Raw genomic sequence first — 20,164 nt, forward strand, 5'->3', positions numbered from 1 at the left:
ATTTTACCAGCTCACCGCAGTAGCCTGCTGTGAGGGACCTTGTAAAGGTTCTGCTAAAGTCCATGTAGACAGCATCCACAGCTCTACTATCATCAATCATCTCGGTCAAAATCCCAATCATGTTTGTGAGACATGCCCTCCCTCACACAAAGCCATACTGCCTATCGCTAATAAGACCATATTTTGCCAAATGTAAGTAAATCCGATCCTTAAGAGTGATCTCCAATAATTTTGCTACCACTGACATAAGGCTCATTGGCCTGTAGTTTCCTGGATTATCCCTGTTGCACAGATCTATGGGACCTCCTGTGACGAAAGAAGATTAACACATTTCAAACAAGGCCCTAACAATTTCCTCCATCATCTCTCTCAATGCTCAGGGATAGATCCCGTCAGGTCCTGTGGACTTTTCCACCTTAATGTTTTTCAAAACACCCAACAGCTCCTCCTTTTTTATACCAACATGCCCCAGAATATCAACATACCCTCCTCTAGATTCACCAATCACTAGGTCTTTCTCCTTTGTGAATACCAATACAAAGTATTCTATAAGGTCCTCACCCACTTCCTCTGGCTCCATGCATTGATTCCCTCTTTTGCCCTTGAATGGAACCATCTTTTCCCTGGCTACCCTCTTACTCCTTATGTTCTTACAAAACGCCTTGGGATTTTCCTTAATCCTGTTTTCCAAGGGCATTTTATGACCACTTTTAACCCTTCTAATTCCTTGTTATGTTCTTTCCTGTTTTCTTTACAGTGCTCTAGTGTTTTGTATGTCTTCTGTTTCCTAAACTTATGTATGTCTCCTTTTTCTTTTTAATGAAGCTCACAATTTCTGTTGTCATCCAAGGTTCCTCAATCTTCCCATCCCAATCCTTCATTTTCACAGGGACATGCTGAACCTGAACTCTAACCAACAGGTCTTTAAAAGGTTCCCATATGACAATGTGGATTTACCATCAAACAAAACCCTCACCTCCAACAATCTACATGGCCCACTTCCAGTCTGTTACTGTGGTTGCTCGCCTTAGAGTCATAGCCATAGAGTCATAGAGGCCCCCCTGCCCAACTTGTCGATATCACACAGTTTTCACAAATAATTTAGTCCCAGTTGCTTGCATTTGGTTTACATCCTTCCATACCTATCCCTCCCATGTGTCTGTCCAAACATTTCTTAAATGACAAAATTGAACTCGCCTCCACCTCGGCACCCATTTCAGACACTCACTACCCTCTGTGTGAAAGAATTGCCCCTCTGCACCCTTTTATATCTCTCCCCGCTCACCTTAAACCTATGCCCTCTGCTTTTAGACTTCCCTAACATGGGGAGAAGCTCTGGCTACCTACCTTATTTGCCTCTCATGATTTTATAGACCTCTGTAAGGTCACTCGTTAGTCTCCTGAACATTAGTGTAGGTCTCTGGATCTCTAGTCTAGTGACACTACCACTGTCTTCCCATATTAGGACTAGGACAGTGGTGGATTGTAAGCAATTGGCTGTCAAAAATCTTTTCAGTGATAAAATTCATGAAAGAGATTATATGTTTGCATTTTAGTAGTATTTTATATTTAACCCATGCTGGGTGGCTTTCCCTGATAAGCTTTGAGCACTTTGGTTACAATGTCTATCCCAAGAAGGCTTTGTTTCCCTAAGCAACCTTTACTCCTCCTGATCGGCATTGTACTCTGCCTCTGTGCTCATTGCTGAAGTCATGATCTTGCATTCCTAATGAGTATTAAGTCAATGGGAATCTCCACTGGTTGGAGTCATACCTAACACAAAGAAAGATGACTGTGGTGATTGCAATCTCAGTTCTCAGTCCTACAGGCACTCCTCAAAGTAATGTCTTGTGCCCAAAACTCTTCATCAATGTCCTGCATCATCCGGCCAAAATTGAGGATGTTCACTAATGATTACATAACATTTAGTATCATTAGCCATTCCCAAAATACTGAAACAGTTCATGTCCAAATGCAGCAAGACTTGGACACTACCCAGATTTGAGTTCAGAAATGGCAAGTAAAATTCATACCTCAAGTGCCAAACAACGGCCATCTCCAACAAGAGAGAATCTTACAATCACCCCATGAGGCTCAATGGCATTACCATTATGAATGTCCCAATGTCAATGCCTTGGAAAGTTATTATCAACCAGAAACTAAACTACACTAACTATTTAAATTCTATGGCTCCAAGAGCAGATTGAAGGAATTCCACTGTAAGCAACTCACCTCCTCTCTCCCAAATGCCTGTCTGCATCTCGAAGGCACAAGTCAGAAGTTTGATGGAATACTCTCCACTGGCCTGGATGACTGGACCTCCAAGAACACTCAAGACATTTGACATCACAGATGGACAAACAGCCTGCTTGACTGGCAACATATCCACTACCTTCAACATCACTCCTTTCCCCAGTGATGCACAGTGGCAGCATTATGACAATCTACAAAATAAAAACCAAAAGAACGGCAGATGATGTAAATCAGGAAGAAAAACAGAAATTGCTGGAAAACTTCAGCAGGCCTGACAGCACCTGTGAAGAAAAAATCAGAATTAACGTTTCCGGTCCAGTGACCATTCCTGAGAAGGTTTCTCAGGAATGGTCACTGGACCCGAAACGTTAATTCTGATTTTTTCTTCACAGGTGCTGTCAGGCCTGCTGAGGTTTTCCAGCAATTTCTGTTTTTGTTGTTGTCGTGATGATCTACATGTCTTGTGATTCCACAGAAAACTATTCAGATCACAAATATAGCCAAAATCTGAGAGCAAAACAGACTAATCATAAGAGGGGTAAATAAAACATTAGCACAGGCAGTCTACAGAATCTATCCTTTTCTCAAGCTGTAACACCACAAAGGCTACAACAGGTAAGGCAATCCAGCAGTGCCCTGAATTTAATGAAATGCCTAGCAGAGTAAAAAGAAAGTGATTGATCTTTTTCAGTCCACAAAGATAAGTGCCACTATATGTTCTCTTCTCTTAATCACAAGGTTGCTACTCACTCTAACTCTGCATACACGTTACTGCATACAAGTCTTGCCTATGCTCATAGACCACAACTTTCAATATTGTTCTACTCAATGGCTTTCAGCCTTCCCCCGCAAACTGCATACCCTTCTGCCCTTTGCGTTTCTGGTTCAATTACATATAGTAGGAGGAAGGAAAAGAAAAGAAAACTTACTGAGGAGTGGCATGGGTGTCACACGATTATAAAATTTCCTGCACTTTTGTAAATACCTGCACTTCTATAATGCCAGCTGTCATGCCTTGCTCTCTGTCAGTAAAGAATCATAGAATCCCTACAGTGTGGTAGCAGGCCATTCAGTCCATTGAGTCCACATTGACCCTCTGAAGAGCATCCTACCCACATTCAATCGCCTACCCTCTCCCTGTAAACCCTGAATTTCCCATAGCTAATCAACCTAGCCTACACATCCTGGGCACTATGGGCAATTTAGCGTGGCCAAATCACCTAACCTGCACATCTTTGGGCCGTGAGAGGAAATCAGAGTACCTGGAGGAACCCCACGTGACACAGGGAGAACGTGTAAACTCCACACTGTCGCCTGAGGCTGGAATCAAACCCAGGTCCCTTGTGTATTAGGCAGCTGTGCTAATTACTGAGCCACCATGCCTTATCTAGTCACAACCATTTGAGAGCTGAGCAGCCTCTTCAGCTTTTGTAAGGATAAAAGAAGATGTAAGGGCCAAGAATTGTTCATTGCTCACAAGCTTCCGGCTCCTTCATTGTAGATAACTTCAGGCATTATAGATTCATGATCCATCACATTGATTACTGCAGCCAAGGAAGTACAAGTTAATGAGAGCAATACTGAGGATAAGTAGATTGTGCAGGGAATGGGGCATTAAATTAGATTAGATTCCCCACAGTGTGGAAACAAGCCCTTCGGCCCAACAATTCCACACTGCCTCTTGAAGCATCCCACCCACACCCATCCTCCTATAACCCACACACCCCGGGACACTACGGGCAATTTAGCATGGCCGATCCACCTAGCCTGCACATCTTTGGGTGGTGGGAGGAAACCGGAGCACCTGGAGGAAACCCACGCAGAAACAGGGAGAATGTGCAAACTCTGCACAGACAGTTATCTGAGGCTGGAATTGAACCTGGGTCCCTGGCACTGTGAGGCTGCAGTGCTAATCACTGAGCCACCGTGCCACCCAGTGCCTGCCGTGTATACGTCATGCAGAAATCATGCACATTTATAATCACCTTTTGAGTGAAAGAACAGAATCAATGATACTTTCACATATCTCTGTAAAAAATGGGTCACCCTAACCATCAGCTTTATAAGGAAGCACTCTGCTTTTCAAGGTTGGGAGGTGAATTGGTAGTTCACATTTCCCTCGAAAATTCATTGGTCAGCCAAGGAAAGCTACACAAAGGACCATCTCTTTCAGATTAAACCCCTTCATGTAGAATATTTAGGAATTTCATAGCTACTTACCGGGTTTAACAAACTATTGAATGCTAACCGATAAGGGAACGAAGAAAAGGAAGTGTCTCAGGATTGCTCCCAACTTCCTATCTTGAGAGGCTTGATGACACAACACTTGGATATGATATGCTGACTAAAGCCTTAAGGGTGAGCAAATTTAGCGCCACACGATGTTCGTGCCCTGTCTCACTGACTGTTTCTTTCTCCTCAAAGTAAGGAAGACTTTAAAGCGTTAATACTTCATTACGGGATTACTTGAAGATGCCAAAACTACAATCGTAGAGACAAGAAAGCATTCATTCTGCAACATAAATGCTCAACGGCTGAAAAATAACCAGGTCCATTCGTAAGATAACAACGTGTAGAGCTGGATGAACACAGCGGGCCAAGCAGCATCAGAGGTGCAGGAAAGCTAATGTTTCGGGCCTAGATCCTTCTTCAGAAATGTCAGTTTCCCTGTTCCTCTGATGCTGCTTGGCCTCCTGTGTTCATCAAGCTCTACAGCTTGTTATCTCGGATTCTCTAGCATCTGCGGTTCCTACTATCTCAGGTCCATATGTACTTTGGACTAAGCAAGGGTTGCTGGTGATATAAACAGCGGTAAGTTAGACAATGAAGGCAACTTCAAACTCAGGTTGTTTCCAGAAAAGCTGAGTAAACTGCCATGGCGTGAGTAGTTGTTGAGACAGCCCAGGGTGGAATGGCTGTGTTCATCCAGCTCTACACGTTGTTATCTTACGAATGGACCTGGTTATTTTTCAGCCGTTGAACATTTATGTTGCAGAATGAATGCTTTCTTGTCTCTATGATTGTAGTTTTGGCATCTTCAAGTAATCCCGTAATGAAGTATTAACGTTTTAAAGTCTTCCTTACTTTGAGGAGAAAGAAACAGCCAGTGAGACAGGGCACGAACATCGTGTGGCGCTAAATTTGCTCACTCTTAAGGCTTTAGTCAGCATATCATATCCAAGTGTTGTGTCATCAAGCCTCTCATGATAGGAAGTTGGGAGCAATCCTGAGACACTTCCTTTTCTTCGTTCCCTCATCGGTTAGCATTCAATAGTTTGTTAAACCCGGTAAGTAGCTATCATGGCTTTTGGGGAAGTTTCAAAGTTAGATCTCCAAGAGTGATGAATTGTTGTCAATTGTAAAGGTTTATTGAGATTTGTTGACCCTCAATCTCTTTCATGTCAGTGGGAGGGAATGTGTTGAGAAAGCTATGTGATTTATTCTGATTCCATTTGTTGATTGCTGTGCTCTGTGGCATTTTTGAACACAGTTTGTCTCTTACATACCTCATGCCAATTCTGAATGTTAAAGTATAAGTTGATTATATTTGCACGTCTTAGATTTTGTTCTGAAAATTATTTGCTTGATAAGGTTGTTTTTTGCAATAGATTACCACTTTATGTGTTAATTTAAGGAACCTGGCTGTTTGTTGCTGATGTTAAACACTATGCTACATTAATATCGATATTTAATATAGGTATTTTTAATAAACATGTTTAGACATGTTGAGAAGCACTCCCCAGAGCAGGTGTGACTTAACCTCAGGCTTCTAGCTCAAAGGTAAGGATACTACCACTGCCCCACAAGAGCCCTTTGAAAGTCTGATGTGCTGCCAAAGGTCATGCAATCTGACACAGACATTTCAATCAACTTATTCAGAGAATTGTGCCACCCCCAGGACATGTGGACCCAATCTAGATATCCTGGCAGAGGGGTAAGGATGCTACCATTGTGCCAAAAGAACCTTTTGCCATGTAATGTATCACCTGCCACTTAAATTAAGCCTTGTTGTTACCTATGGAAATGTGGGATGAAGACAGAAATCAATGTATCCTTGTTAGATGCTCCCTCGTAAATTATATCTCATTTCTGAAAATTGAAAGTATTGATCACTTTACTACAGTAATAAAGTTCTCAGGAGGCTGACATGTTTCCTTGAATGAATGAGGTAGCATTGACATTTATTATGGACAAACGTTTATTTTCTCTTTGACTCAAAACTAATTGATCTAAACCCTGACCATTTATCACATCGGATGACCACATTATATGCAACATATACTTTTTCATGGCAATAAATCATGTAAAAGTTTAGCTTGGTCACATGCATCAAATTGAAGAAAGATTTGGATTACTCTGTTATGTAAAAATTGCAGAGATTTTAGTTCATATTCACCCCTACTCCCTTTAGATTTTCTGATTGCGTTCCTCTTTTCATTTAAAGTTGTTCCAATTTCTCGTTCTTTTTAAGTCAATAAATCAATATGAGCCATAATATGAACTTTGTTTAGCCTCTTGTGGCTGAGACGGTCAGTGGATTGTTCAGATTATGATTTATTGATGTTATCAGAGGAAAATTGTCCAATAAATAACCAGGTTTCAAAGTTGAACTTTTAGCAAATTGTGCTGTCTGACGCCTGGGTGCATTTTCTAAAATATTGATGAAGCAAGTATCGTCTTTCATGACATTTCCCGCATCTACTGAGACACATCAACAATACCTCAGGGGACAGGGAACTCAGCTAGGCAGTTTCACACTGAACTAGACCCTACATTGTCAGCAATGTTTTGACAATTATTTGTCAGACATATGTTAATTTTACATGTTGCGTCTGCATGGAAAATCTCTGAAGCTACTCTGAAAAACAGTCATCATATTTTGTCCCTTTTATCTTACTGATTTCTTTCAATATTAGAAAATATGTGAATCCACTAACTTGTTAAAAGTTTTGAGACTTTATATTTGTGCCACATTTACTTCTCAAATTTTGTGCGCACATTTTTCTTTGTGCCTAACTGTTACACCTGGGTGCAAAGGATCATATTTAACTTGCAGATATAGTAGGAACGGCCAATGCTGGAGAATCTGAGATAACAAGGTGTGAAGCTGGATGAACACAGCAGGCCAAGCAGCATCAGAGGAGCAGGAAAGCTGATGTTTCGGGTCTAGACCATTCTTCAGAAATGGGGGAGGGGAAGAGGATTCTGAAATAAATAGACAGAGAGGGTGAGGCAGATGAAAGATGGATAAAGGAGAAGATGGGGGAGAGGAGACAGACAGGTCAAGGAGGTGGGGATGGAGCCAGTAAAGGTGAGTATAGGTTGGGAGTTAGGGTGTGTGTTTGTCAGTCCAGGGAGGACAGACAGATCAAGGAGGCAGGAATGAGGCTGGTAGGTGGGAGGTGGAGGTGGGGTTTGACGTGGGAGGAGTGGATAGGTAAGAGGAAGGATGGACACTTTAGGGAGGCAGGAATGAGCTGGGCTGGTTTTGGGATGCAGTCGGGAGCAGGGAGATTTTGAAGCTTGTGAAGTCCATATTGATACCATTGGGCTGTAGGGTTCCCAAGCAGAATATGAGTTGCTGTTCCTGCAGCCTTTGGGTGGTATTGTTGTGGCACTGCAGGAGGCCCAGAATGGACATGTTGTCCAAAGAGTGGGAGGGTGGAGTTGAAGCAGTTCGCGACTGGGAGGTGCAGTCATTTGTCATGAACCAAGCGTAGGTGTTCCACAAAGTGGTGTCCAAGCCTCGACTTGGTTTCCCTGATGTACAGGAGGCCACATTGGGAGCAGCGGATAGTGTATACCACATTAGCAGATGTGCAGGTGAACATCTGGTTAATATGGAAGGTCTTCTTGGGGCCTGGGCAGGGGGTGGGGGTGGAGGTGTAGGGGCAAGTGTAGCACTTCCTACAGTTGCAGGGAAAATCACCTGGGGGTGGTGGGGCTGGAAGGGAGTGTGGAGCGGACAAGGGGGTCACGGAGAGAGTGGTCCCTCCAGAAAGCAGATAAGGGTGGGGAGGGGAAAATGTCTTTGGTGGTGGGGTCAGATTGCAGATGACGGAAGTGTCGGAGAATGATGTGTTGGATCCGGAGGTTGGTGGGGTGGTATGTGAGGATGAGGGGGATTCCATTTTGGTTGTTATTGCAGGAATGGGGATGTGAGGGATGTGTTGCGGGAAGTGCGAGAGACACGGTCGAGAGCGTTCTTGACCACTGTGGAGGGGAAGTTGCGGTCCTTGAAAAACGAGGACATCTGGGATGTCTGGAAGTGGAATGTTTCATTTTGGGAGCATATGTGGCGGAGGCAAAGGAATTGGGAATAGGGGATGATATTTTTGCAGGAAGTGGATGGGAGGAGGTGTATTCCAGGTAGCTGTGGGAGTCGGTGGGCATAAAATAGATGTCAGTTTCCAGATGGTTGCCAGAGATGGAACCACAGATGCCCAGGAAGGAGGGAGAGGTATCGGAGATGGTCCAGCCCTCGACTGCATCTCTCATGTTTCCTGCAACTCATTCCTCACACCCGCTCCCCGCAATAACAACCAAAACAGAATCCCCCTTGTCCTCACATACCACCCCACCAACATCCAGATCAAACGCATCATCCTCCGACACTTCGCCATCTGCATTCTGACCCCACCACCAAAGACATTTTTCCCTCCCCACCCTTATCTGCTTTCCGGAGGGACTCTCTCTGTGACTCCCTTGCCCGCTCCGCACTCCCCACCAGCCTGGCCACACCCGGCACTTTTCCCTTCAACTGCAGGAAGTGCTACACTTGCCCCCATATCTCCTCTCTCACCCCCATCCCAGGCCTCAAGAAAACCTTCCACATCAAACAGACATTCACCTGCACATCAGTTAATGTGGTATACTGTATCCATTGTTCCCAGTGTGACCTTCTCTACATCAGGGAAACCAAGTGGAAGCTTGGAGACCACTTTGTGAACACCTATGCTTGGTTCGCGACAAATGACTGCACCCCCCAGGCTTGAACCACTCAACTCCCCCTCACACTCCTTGGACGACATTTCTATCCTGAGCCTCCTCCAGCGTCACATCAATGCCACCCGAAGGTTGCAGGAACAGCACCTTATATTCTGCTTGGGAACCCTGCAGTCCAATGATAACAACGTGGACTTCACAAGCTTCAAAATCTCCGTGCCCCTAACTGTATCCCACAACCAGCCCAGCTCGTCCCCGCCTCCCTAACCTGCCCACCCTTCGTCTCACCTATCCCGTCCTCCCACCTCAATCCCCACACCCACTTCCTTCATACCAGTCCCATTCCCACCTCCTTGATTTGTCTATCTTCCCTGGACTGACCAACCCCCACCTTAATTCCCCACCTACACTCACCTTTACTGGCTCCGTCCTCGCCTCCTTGATCTGTCCATCTCCTCTCCACCTATCTGCTCCTTTATCCATCTTCCATCCTCCTCCCCCCTTTGTCTATTTATTTCAGAATCCCCTTCCCCTCCCCCATTTCTGAAGAAGGGCCTTTGACCTGAAACGTCAGCTTTCCTGCTCCTATGATGCAGCTTGGCCTGCTGTGTCCATCCAACTCTACGCTATGTTATCTTATATTTAACTTTCGGCCTGTCACGGGTGGGGGCATTGGGTTCCTGGCATTCTCTCCTTCCATGTCTCTCCGATCATGCTAAGTTGGTAACATGCTGATTTAGAATCCAAGGATGTGAACTCATACCAAATGCGTCTTTAGCATAAAGTCAGGGCTGACTCACTGTACTGCTAGCAGAATACTGCAGTGTTGAAAGTACAAACTTTTGCATGAGAGATTATCGAGCTGTTGTTTGCCCTCCCAAGTGGATTCAAAAGATCGCAAAGTACTTCTTTGAAGATGAGCAGAGGCATTGTCCCTAATGTTCTGACCTATATTTGTCACTGAATTATACTCTCAAACAGACTATCACATTGCTATCTGTGGGAGTTTATTAGAAGATGCTTTGGGACATGCTGAGATTGTCATAAATGCAAAGTAAATACAAGTCTTTTTATTTTTGCACTTTTGATAGTTGCAGCAAACTTAGAATGCTGGTGCTAACATTTTAAATGAACTGATGTAAATCATATCACCAAAGTAACTCATTCTATTGAATGTGGAGATTGCACACTTCATTCCTGTATAAAACATCTATCGGACATACATATTTCACGGATTAACATCGTTAGTTTGGAGTACTTAGAATGCTACATTGTGTTTCAAAATGACAGCTGATTAAATAATTGGAATGAGACCAGAACTCTAAAATACAACCAGACCTCGGTCTTCAATTTATTTATATGAGGAAATTAAAAGTAACTCTGAGAATTAACTCTCTAACTTCATAAGATAAACCAAAAGCATGAGAGGTGATCTCATTGAATCATATGAAATCCTGAGAAGGCTTAACAGGGTGGATGAAGGAAAGATGTTTCCTGTGGCTAGGGAGCATAAAACATGGAGCAAAATCTTATAATAAGAGGTAGGCCATTTAGGACTGAGAAAGAGAAATTTCTCCACTCAGAGAGTGGGGAATCTTTGGAGCTCTCTATCTCAGGGAGCCACGAAGGTTTAACCATCGATCATGTTCAAGACTTACATTGATAGATTTCTACTCATTAAAACTATCAAAGGATAAGTGGATATTTTGGGAAGATGGTGTTAAGATAAGAGATCAACAATGGCAGAGAAGACTCAAGGAGCTGAACAGCCTACCCCAGCTCTTTCTCCTATGTTTCTATTTCGTAAAAATGGCAGCTTTGATTCTATAGAACACACTTTAAACAATAATATAACGAGTACATAATATTCCACTACATTTCAGCAGAACAGTTAAAATAGTCCAAAATCTGGCAAATATTAGACAAGGTGTTTTGTCTGTGACTGGTGCAGACACTAACTGCAAATATAAATCAAGCTGACAGAGATTATGAGGAATACACAGGCCATAAAACCTCTTGCTTAGAATTTAGCCTTTTCACTTTGTATTTATGTTATTGCTCTTATCTCCAATGCCTCTGTCCTGACTTGTAATGGTTTATTGATATTTTCCTCTGGTGTAACATTTTTAGAAAAAAAAAACAGTATTTGTTTTATATTGCAGAACTGGTCATTTGATTTGCAGTACTGGATGAGCAGAAATTTTCTCCACTAAATTTTATGAAGACTGAAGAAGTTTTGCTCTTCATTTGTTCCATTTGCAGCCAAAGTGTTTTGCCAGGACATGGCACCAGATCTAGAGTGGCTCAGAGCAACATTGCCCATGTAAATCTTTAATTCGTCACCTTATTAATTTTTTACCCGGGTTCTTCAGTGCCTTTCTTGAAGAATTGTGCAGCATTCAAAGCGGTAAGTATCAATTACTGCTGAGACCTCCCAATGTTCATGCTGCTCACACTGTGGTACTTGTCCAAGGTCAGTCCTGCAAGTCTAGTGCAACTAGTTAAAGGAGCTGCAGTCAGTCAGTTGGAGAATCACACAGTATCTTTCAGGGATTAGCTCACTCATCAGTTGAGACCCTCTGTATGAATCAATCAGAGGGGTGACCATGGTCACGCCTGGGGTCAGCTCATAGAGTCCCAGAGATAAAAAGCACAGAAACAGACCCTTCGGTCCAACTCATCCATGTCGTCCAGCTATCTCATATAAATCTAGTCCCATTTACCAGCATTTGGCCTGTATCCCTCTAACCCATTCCTATTCATATACTCATCAAGATGCCTTTTAAATGTACTCATACTCAGCCTCCATCAGCCCCAGACATGCACCATCCTCTGTGTGAAAATATTGCCCCTTGGGTCCATTTTAAATCTTTCCCCTCTCACCTTAAACCTGTGCCCTCTAATTTTGGTCCCCTCCACCCTGGGGAAAAGACCTTGTCTATTTACCCTATCCATGCCCCTCATGATTTTATAAACTTCTATACAGCCACCCCCTCAGCCTCTCATGCTCCAGGGGAAGTCTATTCAACCTCTCAAAGGGGAGTTCTCAGGATCACCACTATGGTAGGGAATTTGGAGAAGTCAATTCTGGGAACTGGAGATAGCAAGCTGGAATGCAGAGGGGACAATAATTGTGAAGGTTCACACAATTTATGGAATCCTGATGCTTGGAGGCTAAACCATGCTGAATCATGGGGTGGTCAGACATTTCCTCAAAGAATGTGGCTCTTTTCGTCATTGTATCAGTGATACACAATCGTCTTGGTTAAACAGGAGGCACTATAATAGACCACACACAGAGGCTGTTTTGTCAGCTGGCAATGGCTTTCACCAATGAAAACCTTCCCTCAATGCTAAATCTTATGGGCTTTCCATGTATACAATCATTCTATTTTAAATTTTCTAAATTCTAAATATTCTAAATTTTCATTATAATTGCACAGGAAAGAGCAAGGAGAAAGGGAGAGGATGTGGAGAGCAGGTAGGTTATGCCATCAGGAATATTCTCAGGGTGCTGTTGGGGCCAATGTATTGCAAAATATTCCATCAGATCCCAAGATGGTTAGGAGACCTGAGTAATAGTTGTGACACTGCTGGATGCATTTTTAAACCACTAATTAGTGGAAAAGAGAGAATAATTTTCCAAAAAAAACACATAGAGTAATGATAATGGGGATCTTGAATTATCCAAATGCACGCTGTGATTATAATAGTGTAATGAATGGAGTAGAGGAAGAGATTAAGAAAATGGTTTTGATCATTATGTTTCTAGTCCAATGATAATAGAAGATTTGATGAATTTCGTTCTATGGAATGAGGTCAGCTAAATGGATCAAGTGACAGATCAAGAACATTTGGGATCTGTAATCATAGTATTATGCCATTTAGGTTAGCTATAGGAAGGAGCAAGTACAAATGTAGAAAAAAAGTACTTCATTACGAGTGGAACTCTTTCAGTGGGTTAAGACCAACCTCAGTCAAGTCAAGGGAGGCATCCTTCAGACAGGGCTCCCTGCACAGTAAGTTATGGCCACCCTCTGATATCAGACTAACAGCTTGGGCAAAGGTCATTCAGCTGCTTGGGCAGGTTAGAGTCAGGATCCTGTCGTACAATCATAGAGTCGTAGAGCTGTACAGCATGGAAACAGACCCCTTCGGTCCAACTCATCCATGCAAACCAGATATCCTAAATTAATCTATTCCCATTTACCAGCATTTGGCCCATATCTCTCTAAAACCTTCCTATTCATAGACCCATCCAGATGCTGTTTAAATGTTGTAATTGTACTAGCCTCCACTGCTTCCTCTGGCAGTTCATTCCATGCATACACCACCCTCTATGTGAAAAAATTGTCCCTTAGGTCCTTTTAAATCTTTCCCCTCTCACCTTGAACCTATGCCCTCTAGTTTTGGACTCCCGCACCCCAGGGAAAAGACTTTGTCTATTTACCCTATCCATGTTCCTCATGATTTTATAAAACTCTTTCAAGTCACCCCTCAGCCTCCAACACTCCAGGGAAAATAGCCCCAGCCTATTCAGCCTCTCCTTATAGCTGAAAACCCTCTAACCCTGGCAACATGCTTGCAAATCTTTTCTGAACCCTTTCACGTTTCATGACATCCTTCCTATAGCAGAGAGACCAGAACAGCACACAGTATTCCAAAAGTGTCCTAACCAATGTCCTGTACAGCTGCAACATGACCTCCCAACTCAATGCACTGGCCAATAAAGGACAGCATACCAAATGCCTTCGACACTATCCTGTCTACCTGGGACTCCATTTTTGAGGAATACTAACGCACACTCCAAGGTCTCTTTGTTCAGCAACACACCTGAGGACCTTACCACAGAGTGTATAAGTTCTGCCCTGATTTTCCTTTCCAAAATGCAGCACCTCAGATTTATCTAAATTAAACTCCATCTCCCACTCCTCAGCCCATTGGCCCATCTGATCAAGATCCTGTTGTACTCTGAGGTAACCTTCTTTGATGTCCACTACACCTCCAATTTTGGTGTCATCTGCAAACTTACTAACAATACCTTCTACATTCATAACCATATCATTTATATAAATGACAAAAAGCCAGTGGGCAGCTGGTCACAATGCCTCTGTTACATTCCTAAATCAGAGGAGATACGCTCCAAAAGCTTGTGATTTCAAATAAACCTGTTGGACTATGACTCAGTATCATGTAACTTCTGACTTTGTCCACCACAGTCCAACGCCAGTACCTCCACATCATGACATTCCTAAATCATTTTTAATTACATTTCTAATCATTGCTCCCTCCAGTCACACTCAAAAACCTGAGACCACCTGTACCATTCCTCTGAATCATTGCCAGATCCAGCCTAACAATGTCAAGCACATTCCTTCTTGCCTTCCTCAACTAAAACTATTTTTGATTTCCAGAAGGAAAGAACTTGCATCTTTTAGTCTTAAAATATCTCAAACTACTTCCAAGCTCATGAAATATTTTTCAATGGTTATGAAAACATACAGCACAGTTTGTAAATAGCATGGTCCCATGAAGAGCAGTGGAATAGATGATTACATTGTTTTATAATAAAGTGTGGAGCTGGATGAACACAGCAGGCCAAGCAGCATCTCAGGAGCACAAAAGCTGACGTTTCGGGCCTAAAGCCTTCATCAGGGAGCTCTCTGATGAAGAGTCTAGGCCCGAAACGTCAGCTTTTGTGCTCCTGAGATGCTGCTTGTCCTGCTTTGTTCATCCAGCTTCACACTTTATTATCTTGGATTCTCCAGCATCTGCCGTTCCCATTATCGTTGATTACATTGCTTTATTGGTTTTACTTTATTCATTCATGAGATATGGGCAGTGTTGTCTTGATCCTTGGTTCCCGTTCTAATTATCCTTGGTGAGCTACTTACTTCAAACGCTGTAGTCTTTGGGGGTGCAAGCATACCCACTGTTTTATTGGGAAGGGAGTTTCAGGATTTTGCAACAGCAACAGTGAAGTTAGATTGTGAAGATTTGTAATTCACTTTAACTTAAATTGTAAATTACAATTATCAGTCAAGTTTGAAAGAGACGATCCAAAGCTTTCCCAGTTCTAATTAGTTGGGGGATAATTCCAGGTTAAATATGTTTTTACAATAAGTCAAGTCACAGTAGGTACAAAAGAATGGTATTCAATAAAGACAATAGTGTTCAGTTAATCTGCATTGGGACTTCCTACCCATGGGGCAGCACAGTGGCTCAGTGGTTAACACTGCAGCCTCACAGCGCCAGGGACCTAGGTTCATTTCCAGCCTCTGGTGACTGTCTGTGCGGAGTTTGCATGTTCTCCCCGTGTCTGCATGGGTTTTCTCCGGGTGCCCCAGTTTAGAACATAGGACATAGAAAAGTACAGCACAGTACAGACCCTTCGGCCCACGATGTTGTGCCGTGGAATAATACGAATCCAAAAATAAAATAACCTAACCTACATTCCCCTCAATTCACTGCTGTCCATGTGCATGTCCAGCAGTCACTTAAATGTCACTAATGACTCTGCTTCCACGACTACCACTGGCCAACTATTCCATGCGCTCACAACTCTCTGGGTGAAGAACCTCCCTCTGACGTCTCCTCTATACCTTCCTCCTAACACCTTAAAACTATGACCCCTCATGGCGGTCAATCCTGCCCTGGGGAAAAGTCTCTGGCTATCGACTCTATCCATGCCCCTCATTACCTTGTACACCTCGATCAGGCCACCTCTCTTCCTCCTTCTCTCCAGAGATAAAAGTCCGATCTCAGTCAACCTCTCCTCTAAAGACAAGCCATCCAGTCCAGGCAGCATCTTGGTAAACCTCCTTTGCACCCTCTCCAAAGCCTCCACATCTTTCCTATGATAGGGCGACCAGAACTGGAAACAATATTCCAAGTGTGGTCTCACCAGAGTTTTGTAGAGCTGCAGCATAACCTCGTGGCTCTTAAACTCAATCCCCCTGTTAATGAAAGCCAAAACACCATAAGCTTTCTTAACAACCTTATCCACTTGGGTGGCAACTTTGAGGGAGCTATGCACTTGAACACCAAGATCCTGCCGTTCCCCCACACTGCCGAGAATCCTGCCTTTAATCCTATATTCAGCATTTAAGTTCGACCTTCCAAAATGCATCACTTCGCATTTATCCAGGTTGAACTCCATCTGCCATTTCTCAGCCCAGCTCTGCATACAGTCAATTAAGTTTCCTCCCACAGTCCAAAGATGTGCAGGCTAGGTGGATCGGCCATGCTAAAATTGCCCGTAGTGTTCAGGGGTGTGTGATTTTGAGGGGGATGGGTCTGGGTGGGATGCTCCAAGGGGCAGCGTGGACCTTTTGGGCTGAAGGGCCTGTTCCCACACTGTAGGGAATCTAATCTAATCTAAACCAGTTAATGATTTCTCACTGACTGAATGCATGTTTTTAAATTTCAATTTAATTAGCTTTATTATCATGTACGCACAATGAGTAAAGTGAAAAGTTAACAAGTCACTACTTACAGCACTATCTTAGGTGCCTGGGAACCTAGGTACAGATTGTTGAGTACAAATTCTTCGGAAAGAACTTAGAAAAAAGAAATAAGAAGTGCAGCATTACATAAATTCAAAAATACAAAATCATAGTATTAAGTCAGAAAAATAAAGAAATAAAAAGCTCAGAATAACAGTTCTTCCCTCATAGTATAACAAAGAAAACAAAAGAAATTTTTTAAAAAGAGAATTTAAGACAAACTCTCTCGTTCTGTCAATTTACTGAAATTCTCGTTCATCTCTATCATCTTATTTTGCATTAGACTACTACGAATAATGATGAAATAATGCTTGCAATTTTTAATTCCAGTTGCATCCTGAACTTTATAGTGACATTTGTATCAGGCTTAAAATTAGTGAGATCGCCATTGTTATAGCTGTCTTCTTGACAAAAAGCAAGGTCAGGATGACCCATTTCTCTTAGAAATTCCTTTGTATTTTCTTTTACTATCGACTGTTTTCCTCATTAACTTCTTCATCTCAACTGCTTTTTGTCATTTTGGTTCTTCTCCTCTGGTGATGATGAGAGAACAAACCAAAGGCAATTGCTTCAGTATAATAGTTCCATCATTATCCATCAAATGTTGTCCAATTGCAGCATCACATCTAATGTTAGACTGTCGTTGCTGGTTTTTGCAAGCATAGGCTTGTTTGGTACAGCCAGTACTGTGCTTGTTGCAAACAACTGAAGTGATTTCCTGTTTGATATGATCTGGCATGCTCTGGAACATACAGCCTGCATGCTTGGCATCACACTGGCACTGAAGCTCAAATACCACATTACTCATTTTTTGTGACGGGCAGAACATCGCTCCAGCTTGACAACAGCATGGAAATGGTGAAGTGTGTTGTGACTGAATATGAGCAGCGTGAAACAGCTAACTCGGCCTGTTCTCCAACTTTTGAGACATCTTACCCTTTTGGGGTAACTTGGGGTAAATTGGGCACTTTTCTCCACAGGAGCCAGGTTTTTGTATGCGGCTAAATGGAGTCTGCACCACTTGCCACCATGTTGTAAGATGAATCTGTAGCACAGTTCATCCATTAAGTTGAATTTCTGCCACTGTCATCTTTCCTGGTGGGCTTGCACAGATCCACTGGGTTTAATGTAGATGAGAAAATCACGTTCTAGTCTAATGAGAAAAAAGCTCTTGTTTCTAACATGATTTAGTCTATTGCATAATAGCAAATAGGTACTCTTTACATGGTATGATACACATTTTCCAACGACCAGAAGATGATTTCTGAAGTGTAGGTGGGAGTTACGTGTGGGGACCCTGTGGTGTCTCTCTCATAGCAGAATCTGAGAAAGTTGCCTGGAAAATTGAAAGATTCTATTAGGCAATTCCCCTGTGCTTGGAACCTTCAAAAATTATCCATTTAAATTTGAAAGTTCTGCGAGTTCCATCACAGGTAATTAAACTGTTAGGAAGGAAATGTTACACAAGATGCCACAGCTCCCGACTCAACTAACTGCAACCCCCACCCCCCCCCCCCCCCCCCCCCCACCCAACACCCTGTCTGGACCCTGCCACTTTCCTCTGCCAACAGAACTGACACCAGAGTCTGAGGGATGGCTGAGTAAGTAGAATCTTAATGTCTTAAGTAGGGATGTGCAAGTTATGCACTGAAGAGCAGGCGAAGTTGTTAATGGACGAAATTGACTTAAATTGTCTTTTTCATACCAGTGGCTGAACTTACACAGAGCATGTAATTGCAGGCATCTCAGTATGAATTAGCACTGGTTGTGACTTTTAACATTACTTTTGGTCTTCGCAAAATAACATTGGATGAAGAGTTAATGTAACAGAAACAAAACACCACAGGTGCTGGAAATCTGAAATGAAGGAATAAATGAACTAACTTTTATACAACTGACTTCTGTAAGAAGAACAAAAAGAAAGGTCTGTAATAGGGTGACTGGCATGAGAGTCATTGTCAAAAAATGTCTTGAAGCGGAAAGAAAAGTGGTTCCAAGAAGGAGAAATTAGTAAAAAAAACCACATACTTGGAAATGAATGTACTGATTATACTGGAGCTCAATTTTGTGCGATCCTAAACAAGTCAGACTAATATATGTCATTTGTAAATTTATTGCTTTCCCTTTTGTGATGCCGTCAAGAAACAGAAGATTTAGCCAGAGTGGTTGTGAATGACTAGAAGCTGTGGTCATAAGCAAAAGCAGGAAAAAAAAACAAGATTAAGACCAGTACAAACAAAAAAAAGGAAAGAAAATGGGGGGTCTGAGCTTACTGTCTGAAATTGTTGAATTCAGTGGTGAGCACAGAAGGCTACAGATTACTGAATTGAAAGATAAGATTTTGTTCCTCAAGTTTGTGTTAAACTTCATTGAAACACTGCCACACGTTGTGTATGGAGAGCTTTGCATGAGAGAAAGTCTTAAGTTAGAATTATAATATTGTTTAACCTCATCCATGATTTTGTGTCCATTAAAATTAATAGGGCTCTGAAGTGGAACTTTAATCTCCTCATGATTTTCACAAGGAGAAGTGTAAGTCGGGTCTCATTCATAATGATGTGAGGACTGCACATTAGGTCAGGATCACTGTAAACAATTTTTATTTACCAATGAAAGTGTTGATCAGTCTGAGGAGTGCAGCCTCAGCCAGGTCCACAGTACCACCATTGGCTCAGCTGTATAGGAGATCAGGAAGAAGATTGAAATAACAATAGTGTTATGGGAACATATAGGCAAATCTCTGGCTGTCGATGCGAATCTAGAATGGTATGTTGCCTTCCTGGCACCGGGGTCAAAGATGTTATCAAATGGCTACAGAGCATCCTGAGGAAGTGCATGGACCATGTTGGGAGTAAAAGAGAACTAGTCCTGCATTCAGAGTTTAGGAAGTTAGGTAGAAAACTAACAACCAATCCTTAAATGTAGTCACTTCTGAATTACTCCCATTACCACATGCAAGTGAATATGGGAATAGGAGCAATGAAAGGAGATGGTGGGATAGTGGTAATGTCACTGGACAAATAACCAAGAGGGGAAATGCAAACACAAAAACAGAAAATGCTGAAATCTTGACAGGTCCGGCAGCATCTGAGATGTAGAGTTAACACTTTGGGTCGCGTGATCCTTCTTCAGAACTGATAGTAGTGAGGAGAAGGCTGGTGCATATGCTGAAGAGGGTGGTTGTGGAGGCGGAGTAAATGATAGGCAGAAATGAAAGCCAGAGAGAGAAAAACAGTTGACAAAGTCAGACAATGGATTGGGAAAATGTCAACCTGGAAGAATGAATAGTTGCCAATGGAGACCATCAGTGGCTAACCATGGGTTGGTTGTGGTAGCAGCCCATGTGATGCCAAGACTTGGTGTGTTGGGATTGGGGTAAGGACTTGAGAAGGTGCTTGAGACCTAAAATTATTGAACTCAATACTGAGCCCCAAAGGCTACAGGGTTCCCAAATGGAAAAT

Source organism: Stegostoma tigrinum, chromosome 2, assembly GCF_030684315.1.
Source record: "Stegostoma tigrinum isolate sSteTig4 chromosome 2, sSteTig4.hap1, whole genome shotgun sequence".
In the NCBI taxonomy this organism is placed as follows: domain Eukaryota; kingdom Metazoa; phylum Chordata; class Chondrichthyes; order Orectolobiformes; family Stegostomatidae; genus Stegostoma; species Stegostoma tigrinum.